Source organism: Orcinus orca, chromosome 3 (genome assembly GCF_937001465.1).
Source record: "Orcinus orca chromosome 3, mOrcOrc1.1, whole genome shotgun sequence".
In the NCBI taxonomy this organism is placed as follows: domain Eukaryota; kingdom Metazoa; phylum Chordata; class Mammalia; order Artiodactyla; family Delphinidae; genus Orcinus; species Orcinus orca.
This window is the reverse complement of record NC_064561.1, coordinates 104,163,270-104,177,800: the sequence shown is the minus strand read 5'-3', so window position 1 is coordinate 104,177,800 and position 14,531 is coordinate 104,163,270.

Genomic DNA, 14,531 nt, shown 5'->3' with positions numbered 1-14,531 from the left:
AATTTCATTATATCTGTGCCATGATATATCAGCTATCATTAACAAAAATTCACAAGAACTACTCAAACTGACTTGGAAGAATTTCACAAGGTACTCTGAGTGAAAAAGAACAAGATTCAGAGAAACGTGGATTATCTCATATTTGTAAAGCAATGACCAGAAATATAATGCAGATAGATAGATAGATACCTATTAGATATTATGTTATTAGATAAGCATGTATAGTATGTATGTATGTGTGAGGGAGGGTATGACAATATGTATTAAATAGGAATGAAGAAAAATAGAAAATAATATTTTCTAGGTTGGCAACTTGAATTAACAGGTTAACTAAAGCAGATAGGTAAGGATAGAGGTTGGAAGAAGAAAAGTCAAGCAATAAAGAAAAAAAAGAAATAAGATTGTTTCCAAAGAGTATGCATAATATAATCATTTATCCCTTGCTCATAAATACTTTTTTGTGCATTTTTATATGTGTCAGAAAACTTTTAAAAATAAACACACCAAAGACTTCTGGTGTGTTTATTCACACCAGAAGTGTGAATATATATATTCACACTTGTGTGTATATATCAATGTATACATACCAACACCTAAGTATGTACCATAGGGTGAGTAGCATATTTGGCCCTAACTGCCCCAAGTAGGTCTAAGCAATGGCCACTGACATTTGTCTTCCAAAATCCTCAAGGACAGGGACAAAATCTCAGTCCTACCTGGTTCCCTTCACAATATCCTGTAAATTCATACATCATTGAATATTAAAGGTATGCAGATAGCTTGATGGCATTCATTGGCCTAGTGTTTAGACTGCAGTGACAGAAAAGGGAAAGGAAAGAGAAAACTGGAAGGCTAAATAAATGTTTTATTTTTCTAGACATGCTGCCTAAATATGTAAACATGAAAAAGACAGCTTTTCGGAATGAGAGGCTCTTAATGATCAAATATAAGTGGCAAAAAGAATACTGTATTGTATTTTTTGCACCAAGCTATTTTGTATTGTGTTTTTTGCACCAAGCTATATTGTTTTAACTTGTGGTACTAATTTGGTACTCATACTCACTATAGTGTTTTTATTATTAGTAACATTTAAAACCAGATATCAATTGCATATGTCTACTCCATATAAATTAAGAATACGGTTTCGTTTGTTTGTTTTTAATATAGAATACAACCATGCCTATGAGGCACAGAGAAGAAAGTAAACTATGCTGGGGTTGGCAAAAGTGTTATAGATGGTTTTATAGGGGAAATAATATTTGAGCAGGGCGTTATAGGAAGTAAGAGTAGGGGAAATAGGTCAAATATACATGTTCATGTCCATGAAGGAAGGGACCACATATCTCCAATGTTTGGCAGAATGCCTAGCAAATAACTTTCAGGAAATGCTGGTTGAGTGCATAATTGAATGAATGACTGCACAGATCAAAATAACATTCTAGTAATTCAGAATATAGTATTTAGCCCTCTAGACAAATCATTAGCAGATATTGATTGTCACAAGAGTGACTGAAATATGAAAAGAAGACAATAACAAGAAGGTTCTTAACCTCTTTTTACAACCTCTTCACTAATTTCTTTTAGCCAAAACTGATGTCAGAGGAGTATTTGCAGGAGAGACAGGAAAAGAAGTTTGGGCCTGCTTAAAGTCTTTAAATTCCATGCTAAGACATTTCACTTCATTCTTTAGGAAGGTAACAGAGATGCAATGGGTCTTTGAAAATAGGGAATTGCTATCAAGACTTGCTCTTTTAGAAATATAAATGGCAACATTAAGAGTATTTATTATAAAGGAGTACACATGAAAAAGAGACTGGATAAATTTTTGAAATAATACAGAAGTGTGATGATAAGGCTGTGAATCAAGGAGTCAACAGTGTAATTAGGCAAGAAACAACAAATGTGAGAAATAACTTAGAAGAAGAATTCTATAAAAGGCATATAATAAAGGAGAAGTTAATTTGATGATGACGATGATGATGATTATTATTATCCATTTACTTTGTTAGTGGGTAACTGAAATGTTACCAAGATATCCGGATGCATGTGACTAATACACAAATGTAAATGTAAAGCCAAGATTTTAGGCTGGAGGTATGTGCTAGAGAGATGGATTTGAAATTATGAAGAATATAGGTGGTAGTTTCATTAATAGAAGAAACTAGAGATAGATTTGAAATTATGAAGAACATAGGTGGTAGTTTCATTAATAGAAGAAACTAAGACCACCCATGGAGAACAAGCTCAAGGTTTCCCCATAAGCAGGCTTTGGCTGAGGCATCTGAAGAAGAGTTCTGCCCAAGGCATCAGGCAAAGAGAGAATCTCAGACAAGTCTGGCGTGGGGAAGGCAGCTTCCCAGTAAGTCCTGCCAGGTGGAGGCTTTGCAATGCCTACGATGAAGCTTGAAAATCATACACAGGTTTCTAACCAGGAGCAGGACTCCTCACCATTTCTACTTTACTATAGGGATATAAGAAGCTGTTTTTTGGCTTCTTTGGTAAGAAACCAATATGCTATAATTCGGCCAGAGTTTTAATATGTGTTTAACTGAGTCCAACATACTGACAATTAGGTTGCACGTTTTCTTGATGACTAAAGATTATACATCTTGTAAATACTTCTTTCAAATAAAATTTCATATATGACATGCCCACGCCAAGGTTACTTTTGATATCAATCAATGCATGGTCAATCAATAAACGACTACAGATTAGCTACTTTATATGTTGTAGTTGCATTTTATCCTTCTCATTTCTTTTCAAGGGAAATGTCAAATTTAAATAGATCATAAATACTGCCATTTTAGCATCCACTTAAGGTGTGAACTTTAGATGGAAAGTTATGGCATGATAACAATTTGTGGGCAAGTTATATTATTAATTAGTAGTCTACTATTCAATTACAGTAGCCGGAGGCATGACAAGAGAAATTGCAAAATGCCTGGATTGTTGACTTGAGCAGGCATATTGCCATGTCTCGTCTTAGTGCGCTTTCCTATGACAGTATTTATGATATGGCTTCAAGTTCTTTTGGTTTAGTTGTGTTTTGTTTTTGTTTTGTTTTCTGTATCTATGACTCTGTTTCTGTTTTGTTGTGTTTGTTCATTTGTTTTGATTTTTAGATTCCACATATAAAGGAAAACACAGTATTTCCCTTTTTTTTTCCTGACATTTCACTTAGCATAATACCCTTTAGGTCCATGCATGTTGTCACAAATGGCAAGATTCATTCTGTTTTTATGGCCGAGTAATATTACATAGCATATATACACCACATCTTATCCATCATTCATCTATTGAGAGGGACTTAGGTTGCTTCCATTTCTTGGCTATTATAAACAATGCTTCAATGAACATAGGGTTGCACATATCTTTTCTAATTAGTGTTTTCCTTCTCTTCGGTTAAATACCCAGGAGTGGAATTGTCGGATCATATGGTAGTTCTACTTTTAACTTTTAGGAACTCCCAAACTACTTTCCATAGTGGCTACACCAATTTACATTCCCAGCAACAGTGCACAGGGTTCCCTTTTCTCTACATACTCACCAACATTTATTATTTGTTGTCTTTTTGATAACAGCCATTCTGACAGATATGAGGTGATATTTCATTCTAGTTTTGGATTGAATTTCCCTAATGATTAGTGATGCTGACCATCTGTATCTCTTCTTTGAAAAAATGTGTATTCAGATCCTCAGACCAATTTTTAATTAGATTGTTTGCTTTTGTGATGTTGAGTTGTATGAGTTCTCTATATGTTTTGGATATTAACTCCTTATCTATCATTTGCAAATATCTTCTCTCATTCGGTAGGTGACCTTTTTGTTTTGTTGATAGTTTCCTTCACCGTGCAAAAGCTTTTTAGTTTGATGTAGCCCCATCTGTTTATTTTTGCTTTCGTTTCCCTTGCTGAGGAGACATATCCAAAAAATTATTACTAAGACTGATGTCAAAGAGCATACCACCTGTTTTCTTCTAGAAGTTTTATGGATTTAGGTGTTACATTTAAGTCTTTAATCCATTTTGAATTTATTTTTGTTTGTGGTGTGAGAAAGTAGTCCAGTTTGATTCTTTTGCATGTAGCTGTCCAGTTTTCTCCACACCATTTATTGAAAAGGCTGTCTTTTCCCCATTGTATTTTCTTGCCTCTTCAGGCATAAATTAATTGCCCATGTAAGTGTGAGTTCATTTCTGTGCTCTCTGTTCAGTTCCATTGATCTGTGTGCTGTTTTTTTGTGCTAGTACCATACTGTTTTGATTGCTGTAAGCTTTGTAGTATAGTTTGAAATCAGGGAGTGTGATGTCTCCAGCTTTGTTCTTCTTTCTGAGGATTTTTTGGCTATTCAGGGTCTTCTGTATTTCCATACAAAGTTTAGAATTATTTGTTCTAGTTCTGTGAAAAACACCTTTAGTATTTTGATAAGGATTTCACTGAATGTGTAGATGTCTTGGGTAGTATAGTCATTTTAATATTAATTCTTCCAATCCATGAGCACTGTATATCCTTCCATCTGTTTGAGTCTTCAATTTCTTTCATCAGTGTCTTATAGTTTTCCAAGTACAGGTCTTTTACCTCCTTAGTTAGATTTATTCCTAGTATTTTATTCTTTTTGATGTGATTATAATTGGGATTTTTTCCCTCAATTTCTCTTTCTGATAGTTCATTGTTAGTGTATAGAAATGCAAGATTTCTGTATGCTAATTTAATATCCTGCAACATTACTATATTCATTGATGAGTTCTGGTAGTTTTGAGGTGGCATATTTAGAATTTTCTATGTATAGTATGTCAACTGCAAACAGTGACAGTTTACTTCTTCCTTTCCAATTTGGATGCTTTTTCTTTCTTTCTCTTGTCTTACTGCTGTGGCTAGGACTTCCAATACTATGCTGATTAAAAGTGGCAAGAGTGGGCAACCTTGTCTTGTTCCTAATTTTAGAGGAAATGCTTTCAGCTTTTCACTGTTGAGTATGTTAGCTGTGAGTCTGTCACATATGGCCTTTATTTTCTTAAGGTATGTTCCTTTTATATCCACTTTGTTAAGCGTTTTTACCATAAATGGATGTTGGTTGTCAAAAGCTTTTTCTGCATCTATTGAGATGATCATATGATTTTAATTCTTCAACTTGTTAATGTGATATATCACATGAATTGATTTGCATATATTGAAGCATCCTTGAATCCCTGGGATAAATCCCACTTGATCATGGTGTATGGTCCTTTTAATGTATTGCTTAATTTGGTTTGCTAATATTTTGTTGAGGATTTTTGCATTAAGTTCATCTGGGATATTGGCCTGTAATTTGTGTGTGTGTGTGTGTGTGTGTGTATGTGTGTGTGTGTGTGCGTGTGTGTCCGTGATATCGTTGTCTGGTTTTAGCATCAGGATGATGCTCGCCTCATAGAATGAGTTCAGAAGTGTTCCTTCTTCTGCATTTTTTTGGAATTGTTTGAGAAGGATGGGTGTTAACTCTTCTCTAAATGTTTGGCAGAAACCATCTTGTCCTGGAATTTTGTTTGTGGGGATTTTTTAAAATACTAATTCAATTTCATTACTGGCAATTGGTCTGTTCATATTTTCTATTTCTTTCTGATTCTGTCTTTGGAGATTATACATTTCTGGGAATTTGTCCTTTTCTTCTAGGTTGTCTACTTTATTGGCAAGTAATTATTCGTAGTAATCTCTTAATGATCCCTTGTATTCCTGTGGTATTGGTTGTAACCTCTTCTTTTTCATTTCTGATTTTATTGATTTGGGCCTTTTTTTTTTCTTGATGAGTCAGGCTAAAGGTTATCACTTTTCTTTATCTTTTCAAAGAAACAGCTCTTACTTTCATTGAGCTTTTGTAATTTTTGTTTGTTTCTATTTTGTTTATTTCTGTTCTGATTTTTATGATTTCTTTCCTTCTAATTTTGGGTTTTGTTTGTTCTTCTTTTTCTGCTTCATTTAGGTGGAAGGTTAGATTGTTTATGTGATATTTTTCTTGTTTCCTGAAGTAGGCTCGTATCACTATAAACTTTTCTCTTAGAACTGCTTTTGCTCTATCCCATAGATTTTGGATCATTGTATTTTCATTTTTATTTGTTTCTGGGTACTTTATTAATTTCTTCTTTGATTTCTTCAGTGATCCACTGGTTGTTTAGTAGCATATTGTTTAGCCTCCATGTGTTAGGCTCTAAGTAGTAGAATTACATAATGACATCACAAACTGTTATAAATATGGCATGTTTTCTGTACCTATTGTTATTGCATTATACTTTCTTTTGTCCTGTTAAAAGATAAACTGAGGGATATTAAACACTTTAAGAGTTTATTTGAGCAAAAATAGACTCAAATCAGGCAGTGCCAAACCTGAAGTGGTCAGGAGCACTCCACTGACAGGAGCTTAGGGTAGAGACTTTCATAAAAAGAGGCAGAAGCAAAGCAAGGAAATTATTTGATAGGCTACGGCTTAAGTGGGTACAGTATTTGGGAAAGCCTCCTTGGCTGTTTGAAATTGGTTTTGTTAAGTTTCCATTTCTTAACCTTGAGGCATTAAAGGCTTATGAGAACCACCTCTGAGAACCACCTCAGTCTAATGGCCTCCTTAATTAATTTAACAGCCCCAATTAATATTTTTAATTTGAATTCAACTTTACCTATTTTAATTATGATTGCAAACTTGTCAGTTTGCAATTGCCTAAAACATCTTCATCCATCCCCTTACTTACATGTTGTTACTAGGATTTAGATGTTTCTAATAGAACCTATGCAGCTGAATTTTGTTTAATTATCACAATCATAAAGCCTGAATCTTTTAATAGGAAAATCAATACCTTTAAAAACATCATTAATTGATAATGTTGTTTTGCATTCTTCTCTATTATTGTGTTTTTACTACTTACATTACTTTTTTTGTTGTCACTTCTTAATTGCCTGTATCTTTATGGGTTTTTTTTTAATTATACCTAATTCTCTTCATTCCCTTTCCTTTCTAATCCATTAACTTGGAAGTTCCACAATTCTTTTTGGTGCCACCAGTGTTTATCTTCAGATTTAACCTGAATGCCTTACAAGACAGCATTTAAAGCAAAAGTTTATATGCTAACACCATTGGTGAGTGCAATCCCAGGGACACAAAATTTAAAAAAAAAGGAATGAGGCAGGGAAGGAAGGAATACATGGCCGAGCTGGCCACAGTTCCTTGAAGAGTGATAGAAGGAAGGATGTATCTTATCCCAAAATTTATCATCAAAATTTGTTCTATGAGGTGTCAACTCACCAGCAGTCCTAAGATGTACATATTTGAAAGCTGTACAGGCCTCAAGATGGGGGCTGAAGGCAGGCAGCCTGGATGCAAGGCAAGACACTGTGACCAGATATAGGAGGTGCACAGAGCTACTAGTGCAGTGGTCCCTCCTCCTCAGTCCCCATTCTCCAGTACTCTCATCCCATCAATATGTAACAGCAGCAGCAGCAAACTGGCTTTACCAACTTAAGCCATTGTCAAGACTGCTTTGGCAGGAAAACAAGGCAGGTGCACAAACCTGCAGTGGTACTGAAACAAATTGTTACATCTCCCATCCTAAACTAAACCATAGTACCTCACCAGTTTCGCATTTATATTAATAATAACTGTGAACCCAACACAACAATGACTAACTTCCTCAATTCCCTCTCCCATGTTAACAAAATCTTTAGAATGTTTTCTTTTTCCCTTCTCCTCACCACACTCCTCCTCCAACTCAAGAATTTTTAGAGGAGCAAAATTTTTTCCCAATGTCTCTTTGGTTTACCTAATCCTTGTATTACAAATTCCAAGCCACATAATTATCATATATTTTTATGTAACTACATAATCCTAATATTAATATATATAATCCTAATAGCAATACTAATTTATAATTTTAATTAATGTCCTAATATTAATTTTAAAATTTTCTTCCTACTTCTACATTTTCTGTATTGTTCTGCTTCAAATTTCATTTCTTTGCAGCACTTTCTCAAGTACTTTCCTCAAATTGGGTATATGACAGTATACTCTGTGTTTGTGCTGTTTCCTTTATACTGTCTGCACCTCAGTGAGATTTTTCAAATGAAGAGTCCACTTGATTTTGATGGAATTGTTTGTTTCTTTATTGTTTCTCTTTGTTCTTATTCTCCTTTTAGAACTTCGGATATTCACACGAGTTCTTTGGGTCTTGCTTCTGAACCAGAGCTCCCAATGTCTTTCATTTCTTTTTCACAGCATCAGTGGCCAATGAAGTAGGCTGTACATGGTAGCAGCCTGGGCACCCTGGCTACCAGAGGCCTTCACAGGTTGTGCGGAATCAATATTTCAGCACACATGTACCCCATCAGCTGCTCAACAATATGAAAAAAACCCAACAGTTGGAAAATTCTGCTGTAGGGTTCTTTACTCATGATTTTCATATTTCATGTTTCTTTCACATTGGTGACATTTCTTCCTCAACAGTGATCATAGTCTTTTTTGTTTGTTTATATAGTGACTTCTTTCATTTGGAAATCATACTTTCTGATTCCTGAAGGATTTTGGATGAAGAGTTAATTATAAGTGCCTCTCTTGGAACATTATTAATATTTTTCTGGAAATTCTCCTCTCATCATCAGTTCTGCCTCAGCATATTCCACTTGTCTACGTTTTTGGCTAGATGTTTATCCCTCTAGTTACTTTGATAATGATTGATACTTTTCTTTTGATTGTTTGCAATCAAAAGATTGTTTGCAATTTGGTGTTCCCACAGTACTCATTCAGGTTGGACTGTTGGATTCCCTCAGGCACTGGCAAACCAGAAATGCAGGGAGTCACATGCTTTTGTTCTAGTTGGTCAGGCAAGCTGTGAGCTCTCTTCTGAGGCAACAGAAAGAAGATCTCTCCTACCTCTCAAGCCTTCCGTTTGCAGTCAGCACACAGTCAGCCCTCTTCCAGTCACATGGAGCATTTCACTCTAGAGTGTATTCCCACTGCATGTCTCCTAAGGCCTGGAGGGACAGGTAGGCCTTTCTTATGACCATGTGCAGCTGGGTGCATGCAAACATCCATAGCCCCTTGAAAAGAGCTTAAAATACACTCATTTCACCTCAACTTTTATCTCTGATGCCAGTCGTCAGTTTAACTTTTTCCAATGTTACTTCCTCTCCAGAGCTTTGTCATATTATAGTGTTTTATTTCAAGAATTCTTGTCCCAAGTAGCCAGTAATTTCTCCCCCACATAGAGATGATGGACAGATTCTTTCTATAAGTTCAAGACCTCAAAAGGGAGTCTACATGTAAATAAATGATTAAATTAAATTGAGAAATATATAATAGAAACCTGCATAAGAAACATAGGAGTAGCTAATCTTTCTGAGGATGGGCCAGAGAAATCTCTATTAATAAGATGGAATTTGAACTGGGTTTTGAAGAATAACTAGGATTTCTGAAAATACATTTAAATGATATCTATATTATCATTAATTACTATTAATGATAATATTAAATGATATTATATTTTGGGCGACAGGAAACCATCAAATGTAGTTATCAACTTTGTAACAAATGATGTGCGAAATAATATCTGTCTTAGTTAAGCTATATTCTGTTTAATAATATACTTTAAAAAGTTACTGCATTTTGATTCATTGACTAATACAGTAAATAATTCTACAGTAAGTAATCAGTCACTATACAGCTGAATTAATTCATAATTATTGTATTTCTCTCTAGGTATATGGAAATTTTTATAGCAGTCTGAGATATTGCAAATTTCCTCCTCCATATTTCTATACAATCCATAAAATGATAATGAAATAAATTATAATAATAAATGTACCACTAAGAATCCTTTCATACTTAAACCCTGACCAATAATAAGGATTATGGGTTGTCTCTATTATTTTTAGGGTGTTTTGATAGTTCTCTAAATATATTTCAATATATTTTAATTGTTTGGTCTTCAGTACATTAACTGGGCAAAATTATTCTTACACTGAATAGATCAATATACAAATAATACAGGGGCTTCCCTGGTGGCACAGTGGTTAAGAATCCACCTGCCTATGCAGGGAACATGGGTTCGAGCCCTGGTCCAGAAAGATCCCACATGCCATGGAGCAACTAAGTCCACGTGTCACAACTGCTGAAGCCCACACACCTAGAGCCTGTGCTCCGCAATAAGAGAAGCCACTGCAATGAGAAGCCTCACACCGCAACAAAGAGTAGCCCCTGCTAGCCACAACTAGAGAAAGCCTGCAAGCAGCAATGAAGACCCAACACAGCCAAAAATGAATAAAAATAAAGTAAATAAATAAATAATACATTAAATTCACACAGCATATTTAATTGGTAGTCTCTCCTCCTATCATTTGGTGCTGATACCTTGCTCATTCTGGAAATGTGGAAGTATTCCTCCAAACTAAACAGTTGATTATATTCCCTCTTTAATACGAGTATAGTTCTGAATAAATGGAATAACCATAGTAAATATGAATGCAGAATGACAATGGTGGCATGAGGTGACCTGATTTTGTATATGTTTATGGACCTATAAAGTCTAGTATGTAGTTTCTTGGTTATTTTCATTATTACAGACTAGACAGGGGAGAAATTATCTTTAGTGTGCTGTTTCAGGGCATGAATCACACTTTACAAGCCATTCTTGTCAGACTATAATGTAAACTAATCTTCTAATAAGACACTGTGTCCTTCCACATAGTTCAGTGAAGTGCATAGTAGTTTGAGCATTAATAGAAAATGATTATCTTTTCCTGAGGTGACCTTTTAACTTAGACAAAAGTCCAAGTTCATCTGTATGTTTTACTGATATGTCTCTTAATGTTGTTTTCAAGGAGTAGAGTAATACACAGGCATTATTGAGCCAGATTTCCACTATAAAATAACAAGAAACAATCTTCACAGTATAAGTAGTTTTTGACTGCATAGAGAGCTAATGTGAACGACTAGGGGTGAGGTAGTATCTATCTCACCCAGAACACCTGTCTATGCTATATAACTACAATAAATAAGACTTTATACTTCCTCTTGTTTTCTATTTTTTTAAAGGTGAGTCCTTTGTGGTCCCTTGAAAATGATGACACTACCCCTCAGTATATGTGACAAGGAAAATAACTTATACTCATATATTTTAATCTCGTCCTCCATGCTTTCATATAATCCAATTTGCTATAGGTCATAGAGCTTCTCTTATTTGCAGGAAATGTAGTTTGAGTCAATACACATGCACAGACACACACACACACACACACACACACACACACACACACACACTTACATGCCATTCAAACTCAGCTATATACAGTAACAGGAAATAGGATATCTAAATAGCATTTAGGGAACATAAAAATTAATTCCTAAATAACATTGGAATTCAGTGTAAATGAGTTTTCTAAAGTGCTTGATATAGTTTATTCTCTTAAATATGCAACATGTTTAAGATTTTATGTGAATTACTACTATTATGTAAAACCCATTTTCTTAAGTATAGGAACTTGTGCCCAGACCCTTTCTGTTTCACTACAAATTCCTAACTAAGAGTGCCTAAGTGATCCTCAATGAATTATTTTGGTCTGTTGTATCACAATATGAATTAGATGACTTTATCTGTTGAAATCCTGATTTCCACTATCAGGAACACAGAGAACAGCATGAGGGGAAGAAAATGACAATAACATGTTGTTAAATAACTACATAACATAATACTACATAATACTCATAAAAACAATTTATAGTGGCCAATTAACTGTTTACAGCTCTTTAACTTTAGAGGGGTTTTCCCCCATAAGCCTTTTTATTAGATTAAAGAAAAGAATTCTCATTCTTGCTTATTGACCTCTGTCTGCATGCCCCATAGTTACGTGGTTGGACTCCTGAATATAGATCAGAGTTGAAACTGATTGGTGCCTAACAATGACAAACCTACTTCAAATCCATTTAATGGGTAAAGGCTTTAGTTCAATATATCTAACTTATTATCAATATTAAAAATTAGATTATTTTACTAAACTAGCACAGGCATTTTTATTTCTAAAATGCTGATTCTCACATACAGTTATGAAATACTTTAGCAGGGTTAGATGATTCACTCTGTATACATTTGTTCATTTTAGGCAACATCGAAGCCCTATTATGGCTGTTCAGAGCTTCTCCCTTAACATGCTATAGTTGTTTGAAAAACTCAAGCCAAAAGAAAAAAGACTCTCTCTGCACAATCTATGCCAATGAAGCTTTGATAATCAGGCCAATCACCTAATTACAAGTTTGTATTTCTATTCCCACTGAGATGTGCCAATTAAAAGGATTCGACTTTAATTCCAAACAACATATTAATCCTAATTACCTGATGCGTGCACTGCCTGCTTTGAATTTTTAACCCTTTGTGTGTGTGTGTGTGTGTGTGTGTTTGTGTGTAGTAAATTACAAAGTATATCTATAACTTCAGCTATAGACCATGGTTTCAACAATGAAGCTGGTTCCGAGTTTTCAAAACAAGCTTTTATTGCTATCCAAGTAACTTGAATTAAAAAACGTAACAGCCAGAATCACTGGTCTTGAAGGAATTACTTAAATTGTTGTCTTATTCTCTCAGGTTAAAAAGCATACATAAAACTCCTCTTCAGTTCATGATTGCCATCATTGCCTGAAGTAAATTAATTCATTTGAAATACTAACAAGGTGATTCATGTACTTATTAACTACAATTCATTGTCAGCATATTGCAAATTAATTCCATTACTACAAAACTACTTATTTCTGTGTTTTAGTTGCATGGTAAGAACTGATTGCCAAGTCAAAGTCTAATGGACAGCTATAAGAAATCTATTATATTTCTGAGGTAGTACTTAAAGAATTCCTAGCTTTTCAATTCTCCATTGATTCCATGGTTTGGTGACTTTTCCCTTCAGCTTAGAGATCAGAAAATGACAATGCTGAAGAAGGGAAAATGGTCAGTGAAAGGAGAAGATAGATTTCAAAGACATTAATGTCTCTTGGAGACCTAGAGTCAGAGTGTAGAAAGAACTTGACTATAGGGCAGAGGAGAATAAAGCCCCTAATCAAATTAAATAATGGTTCTAGGATGTGTGAGTTGGTGACAATTGTAGAAATCAGAGCTCATATTCAGAAGCTAGTTTAAAAGAAATATAAGGGGGAAAAAAAAGAAAGAGTAAAACTGCATCCTTTCTTCTTCCAGCTATAAACTCCAAAAACAGGAATTTAAAAATTGAAGCAGCTACTTTCAAATGTGATTAATGTCCAGGATGTAATTAAATTTTACTCCTTTAAGGCAGTTACCTTTATTATTCTGAAAATTCCCATATTTCACAATGTATTAAGATATATTTCGGTATCATCTTACAAAATGTTTGAATCCAAGTTATAATTTAAAATAAATAGAGCTAAAAAAAAGGAAAAGGGGGAACTAGAAATTGAGTAAATGTAAACACTGATCTTCGAATTAGAACCAGAAAGCATGAATAATACTTTGACAAGAAATATAACACAGGCAACCAGATTCAGAAAAGGAAAAAAAAAAAACAACTGCCTCTTACCAATGCAGATTATCCCTCTAACCAAGATATTTTGAAGAAACTTAAGTCTTTCTGTGTTCTATAGAAAAATACAGCACAGAAAAACAGTAACTCTCTTTATTTCCCAATGTAGAAAACCTCAAGACCAGGTTTGCTACACTTACTCATCCTTACTTAGTATGAAAGACTTGGCTTTAGACATCTCAGTACCAGAACACTATAGATAAAAGACTTGTAAAGGAAGTTCAGAGAAGCGTAACAGAAATGATTAAGGGAATATAGGTTTTGACTTATGAAAGATGATTAAAGAATCGAAGTCTCTATAACTGTGCAAAAGGATGACTAACAGGTAAGATGATAAAAGCCTACAAATATCTGAAAGGTATAAGAAGAGAGAGGATAAAGAATTATTGAGCATTTCATTGAGGAGACTATTAAGGTATGAGACGAACAAATGTACTGAGTTAAAATGAGAAAATTTGGGCCAAATATCATAAAGAAGTAACTCTTCAAATGTGTAATACTTCCTAGACTCCAGAGAGAATGGTGAGTTTACTACTTATGAGGTGTTTATCTGCTCATCTCGCCCCTGCTCTACATATGCACACTAATATCAACACATTCATATGCTAAGAAGAAACACAAGAGAGGCTTATTCATAATTTGAATAAAAGCAGCACAGGATTTTTTTCATTTAAAATTTTGATGTTTCTTTTATCTCCAGTTTCACAGATGGTTATATTTACCTCATAATGTGTAAGAATTACAAATCTGTGCCAAATAAATTCTGTGTTAGACTATGATGCTGGATGAAGAATAATACTAAGAAACACACAAAATCATAGAATTTCTGAGCTTAAAGGGAAGGAACATCTATTGCTAAAGAATCAGCATCCTGAAAAATGACTGTCAAGCCTCTGCATGAACCTTTTCCACAATCAGAAATTTTCAAACCCTGAGACTGCCTAGGTCATATACAGATTTCTCTGTTACACAGGTCCTTCA